We start from the raw sequence: 15,245 nt of genomic DNA on the forward strand, positions 1-15,245 counted from the left end.
CATCCAAAGACCGTTCTTGGTTTTCTTTATTGTATTTGACAAGTAATAATATATATTTATATATGACTGTAAAAATTTTTCTCGGATCTCTAATATAAAAAGAAAAAAAGAGAAAAAATAAACCGTGCAAGAGATTCAGCTGAAAAGAATAGAATTCTGTATCAATGACAAGAACTTTCGATATAAAAAATTTCAATTTATATACATTGTCGGATATCGAATACTTCTCCGGTATCCCTATAAGGAACAGAATATGAAAAAGTATGTTGTACATAATTAAATAAAGGTTTGAATATTTTAATTATATTAAACAAAATTGCACACTAATGTCAACATTGTATTTCTGAGAAATTTCACTTCCAGAGTTGCAGATAATCTTATTCAGGAGATATTTCTAATGTATTCTGGGAGATATCTCTTGGATAAAGTTATCTAGAGGTGAAGAAATTCAGGCATCAATGTACAATTTTTTATTTAATATGATTTATTTAATATAATTAAAATATTTATAAGCCAATCTTTATTTAATTACACATCATATACAGTACCGGCTAAAATTATATCACCTTTTAGTTTATTGAGTATAATTTTCGTCAAAGAGTATCAAATACGTTCAAAATTTTACAGTAGATATCTGATGGTAGATGCACTTTGGTAGATGAAGTGTAATGAAATTTGATAATGTTACGCCATGATTTTTGAATTTTTTATTGATTTTGGCAAAATCACACTTTTGTACCTTCTTTGTTTTTCATGTCGCAGCCATTGTTCTTATAATCTTAACCTAATTTTGGTAGTAAATTTAGTGTTGCACATTATGGTAAAAACCCATGATGCTCAAAATATAGACGAACGACAGCAGAATGCTATCATAGAAGGTCGCAAACAAGGATCAACGCACGAAAAGCTAGCACAGTTTGGCATTCTAAATCGGCGGTAACCAAATTGCTGAAGCGTTAGAAGGCCCAGGGAGGTTATGTCAAGAAGAAGAAAACCGAGCGACCGCGTACTTCTTCTGTCATTAATCGCAACATTCTCTGCATATTCCGCAGCAATCCACGTTTCACAGCATCAGATATTGCCAAAGAAATATTAATTTTTGGTGAATCTGATTCCAACCACACGGACTATATGTTATCGTCTGCAGGTCGCAGGACTATATGGACAACGACCCGTAAAGAAGCCATTTATTTCCACCAAGAATCAAAAGATGCGAGTAGAATAGGCGAAAGCTCATCTTAATTGGACACCTCAGCAGTGATTCTTTGTCGTCTGGAGCGACGAAAGTAAGTTTTTGTTATTTGATACTGACGGAATAACATGGTTCGTTAAAAGCAAGCGCTTCGACCCCAAGTACCAACTTCCTACAATGAAACACGGAGATGATTCGGTCATGGGGTGCTTTCTCTGCAAAGAGAATGGGTCCCCTCCATAAGATCGACGGCAAAATGGATCAAAAAATATACATAGACATCCTCAAGAATGTGATGCTTCCGTAAGCGTTTCCTTGGTCGTGGCTTTATATATCAGCAAAACAATGATCTAAAGCATCGCGCGGCTAAAGTGCGGAAGTGATTTCGGCAACATCGAATAACTCTTCTAGAGTTTGGCTAAGCCAATCGCCCGACCTAAATATCATCGAACCGTTATGGGATAAACTCCAGAGACGTTTAGCCAGTAAGCGAGCTACAAATACGGCCGAAAAATTCGCCCAATTGGAGGAAGAGTGGAAGAAGATCTGTCAGTCGACAATTGACACACTTATCGATTCCATGCCTAGACGCTGCCAAGCTGTAATCGATGTTTTGCTTCAAGAGTTTTGCTTCAAAATATTAGAATTGTACAATCTAAATTATGAATTTTTTGTTCGTTTTGAAGACATTTTCGTTATGGTAATTAAAAATTTAATATGAAATTTGACATATTTTAGAGATTTTAAATTAATTTTTCACAAGTTGTTTTTCTTATTTGATGTGAAAAGTTATTTATTCAATAAACTATATCTATTATTAAAATATATTACAATTTGATAGAGACCTGTCAATTTAAAAAAAATTATGCTTAAAAAATCAAAAGATATAATTTTTATCGGTACTGTACCTTTTTCCATAATGAACGATTTTGTTTCTAGTTCCCACTAAATATGTGGAATATAAGTCTTGCAACAATGGTGTGATGTCTTCATGTGAGACAAGATGGATAACACGAAATTCACCATTCAAAATTTCAGATAAAAAAATATTTTTTTTTCTCTATTTCCTCAGTATTTGCTTATTAAATTAGACTTTATTAAATATATTTGCAATTTAATTTTTAACTCTCACTGTTTTATTATTTCATTCTTCTCATTTAATTTGTTGTAAGTATATCACTGCGCGTGCCTTAGCGCCGAGACACTAGTGTCTTCAGATTATTAAAAATTTTTCTTACTTTCCAATATAGGTATACTATGCATGTCACTGAAAATCTATATACATATAGGTCCGTATTCAAAACGCGCTTACAACGATGTTAACGCGCTAATTTACGTTACGTATACTATAGAATTTTAGAGATAAAAGCGCGTTCTGAATACGAGCCATAATATGTATATGATATAAACTATACTCCGTTCAACGAGAGAATGACCTCGGATCGGACAAAACTCGTCCGTTTTGCGCAGGTCTTTATGTGTTATCCAGCATTAAGTGGGGAGCACAGACTCTTGCATAACGCATAACACATGAAGCATAAGAAATTAAACCAATCAGAGTTCTTTATTTCATGGAAAGGAAGGAAACGGAGAACTTCAATTGGTACATTTTCTTATTACGTGTTATGCGTTATGCAAGAGTTGTGCTCCCCGTCTTTACATTACTGCTATGCGCAAACCGAAGCCATTCTCTCGTTGAACAGAGTATATACATTTTCGGTACATAATTGAAGCGCAATCTTTGAGGTGATTCTTTAATAAATCGAGTTACCATAAAAATGTTTAATTTTTTAATGTATATAATGAAATTGAAGTATCGAAATTAACGTTTGTAAAATTATACAGTAAGTTACCCACTAAACAAAAATTTTCATATTACACTGAAAAGTAATTTTACAGAAGAAAGAAAAATGTATGGACGTGATTCATATATAATTATATATATTTATGAATGTTTATATGTATATGTTTTTAAAGAAATTGGGTAAAATAAGGTAATAGAAGTCAGGTGCGGTAATTGTTGTGCAAAACAAATAATGTGAATATAACACAAAGCACTTTATTAGATAACCTGTTTACATGTTTCGGCTTATTTTTGAGCTATCTTCAGATACAAATTAATATTATAATTAAAATATTCAAATAATTACTACATTTTACAAATTAATTCATTCTAGTGAGCTACCTCCACATACTTACAAAAACTTTAATATTGAAAAATGACTCTGATAATAATTCAAATTGTATTCAAAATTTACAGGACTAAGTTATTGAAAAACAGAACGAATTTAATATCACTATAAGAAGAAGAAAGCTCACTACAACGAGGATTCACCTTATCATAAACAATTAAATTCTATTAATTTAATCAAAAACTAGTTTTGTGACTTGTTAGTAAATCAGTCAAAATTGTCTTAATCAGTGAAATAACTCTTAAATTTAATTATAATTAAAGAACTTTCTTTTTTGAAAAAAAAACAATTTAATATCGATTGTAATTTGAAAGAAAATCAAATAACAACTCAAAAGTTTTCAAATAAAATAATCTTAATTCAATGAAAGAACAACTGACTAACTGGCAATTTAACACATAACTTTGATATTTATAACTCATCAACAATCGGAAAGCCTTGGGAAGCCCCTCCATATCCGTTTGCAGATTGAAATTACGTTGTCTGCTTCCTGATGTATAACACTTCTGAAACCAATCTCTTTCTGTACTGAGATTCTTTATCCAAAATTATAATGTTTTCCCAATCGAACTCAGGGCCCTCCTGCAATCGATGGTCAATTATGACGGAGTATGTGATTGTATTCCACTGAATGTGATTCCTCTGCTCAGCGATTCTCATCTTCAACTGTCTTCCCGTCTGTCTCACGTAACTTGCATCGCGATCTTTACAACAAATCTTATACTACATTCGATTTTATATTATGCGGGAACGGATCTTTATGCACTTTAATAAATTTCTGTAATTTGTTAACACTATAAAACGATATTCTAATGTTACGTCCAAGCTCCGCATGCATAGAGCTAAGAGGATGAATTGAATAACAGGAACCGAATTATTAGACCGATTTGGTCGTATCCAGGCTCCGGACTGCAAGGGAGCTGTGCGGAAGAACCGACGCAAATCGGGAAGCACTTCGCTTCGTCCTGAGGCTCCTAACGAGCCGGGGATCGAATAGAGGCTGAAGTGAAAACCTCAACTCGTGCTCCGCTAAACGGATTTACGAATCGAACGTACTTTTAGTTTTGAAGGCCCCAAACTGAGTCAGTGTGTCCACCAGGGCGCACTTTAACGCTAGATGTGCCAATACGTCCGTATGCCCTGATTTTCGGTCATAGAACTTAATTCAAGTGACCGGGGCGAAGTGCAACCGCGGGAGAGCTTACAATGAATACAAGTAGAGATTTTTTAAATTAACAAATAAGGATTAAATTTAATAGTAATATAATAAAAGAAATATTTAGCGATACATTTTGTTACATGATTTCTTTGGTTTGTTTTGTCTTAGTTTTTATGTATGTGTGAGTGAAAGTATTATGTGACAGAAGGGAGAAGTTACGGAGAGAATAGCGAGGAAATAAAAAGGGAAGGAGATTTTGATGAGTCGATTTGAGAAGATTTGGCCTGATTTTCTATGAATGATGATAGTACGAGAGCAAGTCAATAAGTTTTTAGAAAAACATAGTTAAAACATTTTTTTTAATCGATTCATTTTTATTTCTCAACATAGTCTCCTTTCAGCTCGATACATTTGATCCAACGATTCTCTAACTTTTCCAAACCGAATATGATTTGTCCAACCCTTCAAAATAAGTCTCTGTTTCGGCGATGAGCTACTCTCTGGTGATGAATCTCTTTCCTCCGAACCATTTCTTCAGGTTTGGAAACAGGAAATAGTCGCAGAGGGCTAAATCTGATGAATATGCTAGATAGGGAAGCAATTCGTAGCGGAATTCATCGGAATTTAGCCATCAGTGCCGGGCACGTGTGAACCCGTGCATTGTCTTGATGGAAGAGCACTTTTTTTCGCCAAATGGGGACGTTTTTTAAAATGTTGTTGAAACGGTCCAATAAGGCTGCCATTGATCGTTTTTCGACGGAAGGTAATCGATATGAATTATATCGCGTGCATCTCAAAAAACTATGGCCATCACCTTTCCGGCCGACTTCACGTTTTCTTCGGAGCTGGTTCACTCGGTGAAGTCCATTGTTTTGACTGTTCCTTTGTCTCGGATGTGAAGTAATGGATCCATGTTTCGTCCACAGTAATGAATCGACGCAGAAATTCATCTGGATTACAGCTCCAAATATTATTTTGAAATCGTCACACGATCGCGCTTATGGTCCACAATGAGCAAACGCGGTACCCATCTTGCTGATAGCTTTTTTATACCCAATTGTTCGTGCAAAATTAATATCACTGTGCCATGTGATATGCCTGTGGCCTCAACAAGCTCTTTCACTCGTCGATCAAAACAATATCGTGGACTTTATCGATGATTTCTGGCATAGCAGCCTCAATTGGACGTTCCGAATGAGGTGCATCACATGTGGATGTACAACCACGTTTAAATTCATTTACTCAATTGTATACAGTTGCAAACGCTGGTGCAGATGTGCTATGAACATTATCTAACTCGGCTTTGATTTCTTTCGGCGTTAAACCTTTCATATGTAGATGTTTGATCACTGCACGAAACTCATTTTTTTTCATTTTGCAAAAAATACAAAGATTGTTCGTTTTAATCGTCTACAGAAATGAAACCACGCGATGAATTCCGCTCAAAATTTGACAGTAATTAGCTGAAAGATGCTACTTGTCAAAAAGTAATGTGACATGACAGTGCTCTCTGGCAGATTTTCTAAGAATTTATTGACTTGCCCATGTATTAACGGGCGGACACGAGCGACCGGTCGACAGGAGCGAGCATCGTGAGGCGACAGCGACAGAGATTGAAATTATAGCGTGAACGGACTGCAATGTTTTATTTTCTTTTACGTGGGAATTTAAAAGGGAGAAAGACAGAAAGAAAGAAAAGAATAAAAACAAAATAATAATAAATAAATAATAAAATGAAATAATGAAATGAATTATCGAAAAAAAAGCGAGGGCGACCAGAGAATAGAAGTACCGACTTATTACTGATGTTCAACGTATTACTGAGATGTTCATCGGTGGGACTCTTCCGGCCAGGATTGGCGAGGTTGGTGATATTTCTTCAGCACTGACTCTAAATCTTTAAGTCTCGCTGGTCAAGTATGCGAGATTGATGGATTTCTCTCACACTGCTTCTAAACTCTCAGTTTTAAAATGTTGACCGGTTAAGAAAATAAGAACTTCGGATGTCCGTTCCCAGAGAGAAATTAGAAAAAAAGGCTGAGTCCCGCGGAACCAGGGTTTTTATACTAATCACTCCCCAATTACTCAAGGATTGGTGAAATAAGTTTCGTTTACTAGTAGTAGGATTTTTCTTTGCTCTCGGATTGATCAAGATTTTAGAGAAGGAAATGAATGTTGAACGGAATCTGTAGTGTGGGAAAGTGTTATCCTTAATTTTAATATTTATGGAAAAATGCACGTGCAGTGCGTTAAGAAAGCGCACGTGCAGCGTCGACATGAGACTACCCTGAACGTCGCTTCTTAGATTTTGTGATTGCGGATTCGTGAGAATCGTCCGCGACTTGACCATTAAAAAGTATCTTGGTCTTATGCTTCCAACATATTTATTATTATTTTAGCCGCAGTATCCGAGGGGCACAAACTCGGTATCCTTTTAGTCCCGCCGCTTGTGCACGTGCACCTATTTTTATCTTGGAGCGATATTTATGAGGAGATACTAATTCTTCGTTTTAGTTTTTAATGTGGGAAAAAAAAATTTTTAATCTTCTCTAGATTATAACGCGCTCTTGTTCGTTATTCGCAGCTGTCTCTTTATTTCAACGAATTCCAGATCTCTATGAAAGAAAAGAATCGTGAGAGTCCGCTGGACGTAACACTAATATATCATCGCTATTTAATCTACCAACCCAAATAATGGCAACTTTAATTCTTTGTCAAAAATTATTACTCTTCGAAAAAAATTAAATGAAAAACGTATCAAATGAAAAATTAAAACTCAGGTGCTACAATCTTAACTAATCAAGTTAAATTCTATCAAATTAAAAAGTAAAACACAAATAATATCGTCTCTTGTTATTTACTTAACTCTAATGATATGTATCATTCGTATAAAAGATTTGATATTAACTAAATTGAGATCAAGTGAAATTTCTCAAAATTTTATGTATTATTCATAAAAAAGATTTGATATCAACAATTGGCGCCAAGTTAAATTCCATGTAATTCGGATACCAAATTATATAAATAATATTAATGATATCATTCCTATAAAAGATTTAATATCAAGAACTGGCGTAAAATTAAATCCCATTTCTTTATACCATGCCAAATTAAATAAATAATGAATATTAATCTGATATGTATTATTTGTATAAAAGAATTGATATCAACAATTATGGCGCCAAGTTAAATTTTACTATCAAAAGCAAAAGTAAAACCTAAGTGATATCTTTATTATTATTTGCTTAAAATGGTACTGTCTTTAATTTTTATGAAATAAAACCTAAGTATATGTATATCTTATTGAAGGATCTTTCTATTCCAATTCAAATGGTTTAAATTTCTTTTAAATGAAATTATTATATTACAATTCATTCAAAGACATTTTTTCTTTTCCAACTAAAGTAGTGGTTATTTAATTTTTTTTCAAAATATTTTATAAAACATTATCACAAAATTACCTTGTTCAATTTAAGTGTTATCACAAAAAATTAAAAAGTTAATCGAATAAAATGAAAAAATTTATTTTAAATACAAAAATTTATTTTAAATACAAAAATTTTATAATAAAATACTTGGCGCATTTATCACCTGATATGAATTCGCCATTAAACACGGTGTTCCTTGCGGTTCCACGGTTTCCTGTTTCTTGCTTTTTGCTATTATTTACATTTTGTTTTTTTTTGCTTTTTATCCGGTTTTTGTTTTATATCGAGATAAAAATTAACGAACTTCGAAAGAAACAAGAAATATGTAGCAAGAAATACAGTTGTCGATAAAATGGTTGCAAAGGAGAAAAAACAAAAGATAAAAAACACACAGGAAACATAAACTTAAATCACGCGGAAGAGCACATAAACTTAAATCACGCCTTTTTTTCATTGTATAGTTTACATGTATAGACTAATTCAAATATAATCTTTACAGTACATTTAATTTCTTAAAATAAAACTTTTCCTGTGTCATATCTCAAATTAAATATATATATATATATATATATATATATATATATATAAAATTGATTACAAACAATTACTACTTTTTTTTTATTATAATATAATTTTATCCTTAGAGGGTTAGAAGGTATTTTATTCATGATGAGTTATACATCTTGTTTTTTTTCTTCGAAATACTACATCTGGCTAAATAATTCTTTCTACCCTTTCTTTCTTTTTAAATATAGAACTTCATAAATGTTTTTTTTAAAGATATTAAAATATATATAAGAATCTATTCATAATTTTTGTATATTTATTTTGTAAAAATTATGGAAATTAATTCACACACAAGAGATATACATGTACATATATATATATATATACATACAGGAAAGGGTATATATACATATAGGGAAGTAACTTTGTCTATTTAGAATGTTTTCGCTATTTTTAGAGATATGAAATGATATATATATATATATATATATATATATATATATATATATACAGGGTTGGCCATATTCGACGGAAAGATGTTTTTTTTTTCAATCATGGGAAACGTCATTACTCGATCTAACATCTCTGTCAAAAATTACAGTGTTGCCAGATCTTTCCGTCGAATATGGCCAACCCTGTATATATATATATATATATATATATACAGTAAGTCAAGTAAGATCGTGGTCGGCCTTATTCAAAGTTAATAAAAAATATCGTCTTAAATCTATCATCCATATGAATCCATAGAGGGCATCTTTGTCCTTGATGTACTATCAAGGAAGATTCAATTGTCATTGAACTTTCTTAAGAGAATCACATTAAGCGCCATGAGTACCAACTACGCATCACGCTATGAAGCTATGTTCCTCTGCACTCACCCAAAAATGTCACAATTAGTGGCTGCTAAATATATAAAAAAGTTGAAATCATTCGTATAGAAGTGAGTGCAGCGATATAATATGGCAAAAAATGTCGATGATTTACTGGAACGTGGCTCGATATGCAAAGTGGACAAAAAAGACGATAAAAAAATAGTGACTCTATTTTCGCGGAAATCCTGGCTTAATACTGCATCAAGAACAAGCAAAATTGAAGCAGGAAAGTTTAGATATATCGTATGACACTATTCGAACTTATCTCAAGGCTAATAAATGCTGCAACACCACGCTGGTCGACCACGCTCTTACTTAACTTACTGTATATAATAGAATAAATACGTATAAAATAGAATGTACCTAAGAGCTTTTTTACAATTAATTCTTTTGAATATTGCCCTTTCGCTTCTAATGCCGGCTATATCTGGCCCACGAAGCGATTTATATAGACGAACGCTGCGCATTTGCGAAGTAATTTATAGTGTTCTTTATAATAAAAGTTATGCCAAATCATCCTGTGCAGCTATATATCAAGCATTGGTAATAAAGCTTTTGTCAAATGATATATATTAAATCTAATTAGTAGTAGTAGTATATTAATACCTATAGTGCCACTGGCATGAAGGGAGGACAATTAAAAAAACGATTTACAAAGAATTTATAATTATCATTTTAAGGAATAGTTCCTTTTTTTCAAAAATATATATATCAAAGTGGCGTTGTTCAGGCGGTTTAGTCGTAAAACGTAATTTTAAACGTCAAGAACTGTCCATGTAGTATAACATTGGTTAAATAATGTAGTATTGGTGCAGAGTCCCGATTAATGGTGATATTCCGGCGAACTGCCCGCTTTCAGAGCAAAAGGGTTAACAAAACTATTTTTATTAAGTATAATGATAGCATACTTTCTTTCAAATGTATTCCACAGTTTTGTCCGTTAGAATAATTCTTTCACAGGTATATAATAGACCATCTATTCTCGCAGTAATGTATGAGAACTTTTGTTTGATTATGATTTAATATGAATAAGATGCATGTGCGCGTATATAATTAAATTTGATTTAAATCCTAATCTCGGATCTTGTCGTAACAATCAGAAAATATTTTTAGTTATGGCAAAATTTGAAATTTTACAACTAGAACTAGAATTATATTATAAGTATTACAACTAGAACTAGAATTATATTATAAGTATTACATATTATATTATTATATAAGAATTTGTTTAATATTTTTCAGTTGTTTGGCTCTCAATAAACTGTGACTGCAGAATTGTGATTAATTTTAATCTCAGCGCACTCTAGCAGTTTAATTATTGTGTCAGTCGACATAAATTGGATGAATATGCTGTATTGCTTTATGTCGTCGAGTTGTTTCATGTGGTGAAGTGAAACAAAGTGATATATACTATTGCTGAAGAGAAAACGTTTTCAATTCTCGCCGTTAATATAATTTTGAGAAAAATGTATATAATTTTGAAAGTTATATGATTAATTTAAATTCTCTATGTTACATATTGCTTTGTAAGTAGGTGCCTCATAGATTATGCGCATGATGCATCATTTATCCTTGTTTACATACGATGAACAAGGAGAAACAATACATTATACATAAAATAAAATGCCCCAATAGTTAACAAAGAGATCATGTTTGATCAGTGAGATATTCTGCGGATATAGTTAACGAGAAAAATTTATTCAATTATCGAGTAATTTTGATATATTTTACAAGATACAATTATAAATGCTGTTCAAAATACAATAAAAATAATATTAACATTATAAGATTTTTAAGCATATCCGTATGTGTGAATATATCAAATATGATAAAGAAAATGATGGCTCCATTAAGGTCAAATCAATTTAATAATATATTTAATCAAATCAATAATATACATTATATATTTTTTTATTAAATTAATTTATTCCAGATCTGATTGCCGATAACTTTCGGACTTTCACAATCAATCTGAAACGTTAATAATCCCCCCTTAGAATAGATTAGAAAGAAAGAAAAAAAGAAGGTAAAAAACTTATAATGGAATAAATTAATTTAATAAAAGAATATAATATAATATATTATTCGAAACATCTAATTTCGACCGATCATGGCTTTCTTTATTGTATTTAAAAATAATAATATTATATTGTATATAGTAACATAATTGAAAAATTAATAATGCAGGATTATACGAAAACGTTAAAAAAATATATAATATATTAGGTGTTGGAATTAATTCGTAGCGTTTTTAATGAAAGAATGTTATTTATTTCACATGAGCATTAAAAAATACATTAATGAAAGTACTTCCCATCACTTGTAAAACGCTACGAATTAATTCCAACACCTAATATAAAATACAAACTTTATTAAACCAATAGTTACTGTAATATTGATAAACGGAATGAAATATAACAATAAATAAATCATATTTACTTTTAATTGTTAATTTTCGATCATAAAATTTATTAAAATTTATTTAATGAAAGAACCCCGCACCAACCTTATGGATTTCGGATATTTTGTTTAAAAAAATTGATTTGGTCTTGATAGCGCCACCTAAGGTCAAACTGATAAGCTTAGTAAATAGATCAATTTAAACTACACAACTTTTGCAATGTAACATTTTTCTCAGAGATTTTTACTTTTCAAAATATTTGAAGGGTCTGAGACTTTTTGAATACCTTTTATAAAAAATTCAAAATTTGAGTGTTTATACTTAAATTTGAGTGTACATAAATTTGTGTTAACACCGAATTTTGGAAGTTTATGCTCAAATTTGGGTGTATACACTTAAATTGTGAATGTTTACTCTGCTTAAGAGTTTATGCTCAACCATTTAATATGTACACTCAACAACTGAGTGTTCACACTTAAATTTGAATATACACGCTATAAACATTAAAAAAATTTACTCTCGACACTTGTATATAGAATTTATTAGAAACATTAAACGGTTTAAATTTTTGAGTGTCAATTTTCGAAATTAAATGTAAAAGTCAATTAAGTATTAATTTTTATGATTTAATATTAACGCTAAAATGTTGAATATGGACTTCGCAAAAAAATATTTTAACTTACACTTAAAACTTTTTTGACAAGATCTATTAATCAGATATATATGTCACAACGATATACCAATTAACATTAACAATTCGTGAATCGAGGTTGGCAGTATCCATATAATTATAGAAATTAAGCATTGTTGGATGGAGTACAAGATTGGATGAGTGACCGCACAGGGAAATAAGGAAATTAATTCTGAATGAGGGGGCGTTTTTTTTAATTATAATTTTATCGTGTATTCCGCAATATGATGCAAATCAATATATATTTTAGCAATAAAACTAAATTAAGTAATTGTATAGAATAAATAATAACTTTCTAGTTGAGAATAACGCTCAAGTTCAGCATCTGAAATAACTTTAAATTGAGTGTAAACACTCAAATTAGAGAGTTTTTTTCATAAGAGCTATACATGTATAACGTGTCAGTTTTGCTTTAGTTGGCTGGATCGATTCCCGGCCTCACACACATATGTGAATACAATTTTACCGATCGAGACGCATTTTCATACTTTAGTATTCCATGATTTGGTCCCTAAGCATTTTTGGACTTTATGTTTATTAAGACATTTGTTCAGGATAGTAAGGAGGACAAATTTTCAGACAATTTTATCGGGAGTCAAAATCCATAAAGTTGGTGCAGGGTCCTTTAATAAATTTGCTTTTATTTTGTGATACGCTGGTTAGAGTCCGATACAAAGAAAAGCAATCTTTATAATGGAAAGTGAAATGTATACCGATCATATGTCAAATTCATGAGATCCATCCGCAAAAAAAGTTAAATCCCAATGGTTTTGTTGGAGGATGTGAACTCCAAATTTTCTAGACCGCTTATAATAATTGATAATGATAATGATTTCACCATGTCAATTATAATTATCATTTTTATCACATTTTATATAATATTGAAATTCGCATGCAAAAAAATGTGTTCTGTCATTAATGAAAATTAACTTTTATTGAAAATGTATGAATAGAATAATTTTCTTGGAATAGTGCTTACAAAGGAATACTTACATTTAATAATAATAAAAAACGTGTATTATTATATAATTTTTTGTATATATAAGTATAAAAGTATCTCGGGTATCAACTGTTCGAGATGAATTGAATCCGATAATGGGATTTTAAAGGACCATTATTGTATTTAAAAATTTATTATATTTATAAAATTTAACAATTTCCTCTTTTTCCTTTTTTAACTTATCTCGATTTTTTGTATTCACACATTTTTAATTATATTTATGCAATTACGATGACTTTGTTAAAAGAATGTAAAGCATTTTAGTAAAATTATCTAAGTCGACAAAAGAAAACAAAATTTGCTAAATATAATTTGGTATGTACACGTATTTCCTTACAGAAAAGTATTTATATATATATATATATATACATACACACACACATATATATATATATATTTTTTTTTTCAGTGAAAAATGTAAAAAGTCCATCAGAACCTACATCAGTTGTTTGGAAAATTCTTTATTTTCATGTGAATGTAACAAGACGAATAAAATATACGTTTCAACCTTTCGGGTCCTTATCAATATAAAATATAAATCGAAATTACATAAATAATGCAAATTCCAAGTATACCAGTAGCAAACAGTTTTATCAAGAACAGTTTTCATTTGACTAAACACATTTCTAATTTGACAATCTCTGACAATGAAGTTCTTTTATCCTTTGATGTGGTCTCGTTATTCACAAATGTATTAACTTGATTAACTATTAACTTGGTTTTTAAAGCAGTAGAGAGGAAGTGGCATCTCATTGAAAGAAAAACGAACATTCCCAAAAGGGAATTTTTTAAAGCATTCAAATTAGTTCTTAATTCAACAATTTTTAGTTTCAATGATAAATTTTATAAACAGACTTTTGGATACCGATGAGTTTATCCATTACCATTATCACCCATTGTGTGGATATTGTTATGCAAGATCTTGAAATGAAAACAGAGACTTCCAATTTCACGATCCTTTTATGTGAAATATGTTGATGACATTGCGTTACCATATGATGCGTCACACATTGATACATTGGTAAACACACACATCTCCAATTCATTCCATTCCAGATTTACAACTAAAATAGGTGGGGACAAGTTAGATTTTCTTGATGTCAGTTTAATTAAAAAAGGAAATTCTCTTATTCAAAATTGGTACCACAATCCTACTTTTTCTGGTCGTTATCTTAATTATTTTTCTAGACATCCTTTATGTTAAAATGTGGGAACAATCGTTGGTTTAATTGATAGAGTTCTTTCTTTGTCCCACCCTATTTATCATCAAGAGAATTTCGAATTAATAAAAATTAATTAAAATTCTTTTAAAGAATGGATATTCACTGAAACTCATATTCTCTGAAATCAAAAATAGGTTGTCAAAAAAATTTAAACAATGGAATGACGTAGGTAACCCACCTACTGATAAGACAACGGACAATAATAAAGATAAAATTAATCATGAGTTTTTTACAATCACTTTTATCAGCAAAGATCAAAAAATTTTTTAAAAAGGACTGCTTAATACACATGGTATATAAAGAGATTAATAATCTTAGGGGGTTCAACAGAGGTCACAAAGACATTCGTCTCAAGCTATCTCATACAGACGTTGTATGTAAAATTGATTCGAATTGAGTCGAGATTGTGAAGCATCATATGTAGGCTAAACAGGTTTGAAGACACGCATAAATGAACATAAAATCACATAAATTAGAACACTACACAGCAGTAATAACAGAACACAGAATCAGTCATCAACATGATTTTGATTGAGAAAATGTCAAGATATTATATACGAGGAAAAGGTATTTAAAG

Source organism: Acromyrmex echinatior, chromosome 12, assembly GCF_024713525.1.
Source record: "Acromyrmex echinatior isolate Ae372 chromosome 12, ASM2471352v2, whole genome shotgun sequence".
Taxonomy (NCBI): Eukaryota; Metazoa; Arthropoda; class Insecta; order Hymenoptera; family Formicidae; genus Acromyrmex; species Acromyrmex echinatior.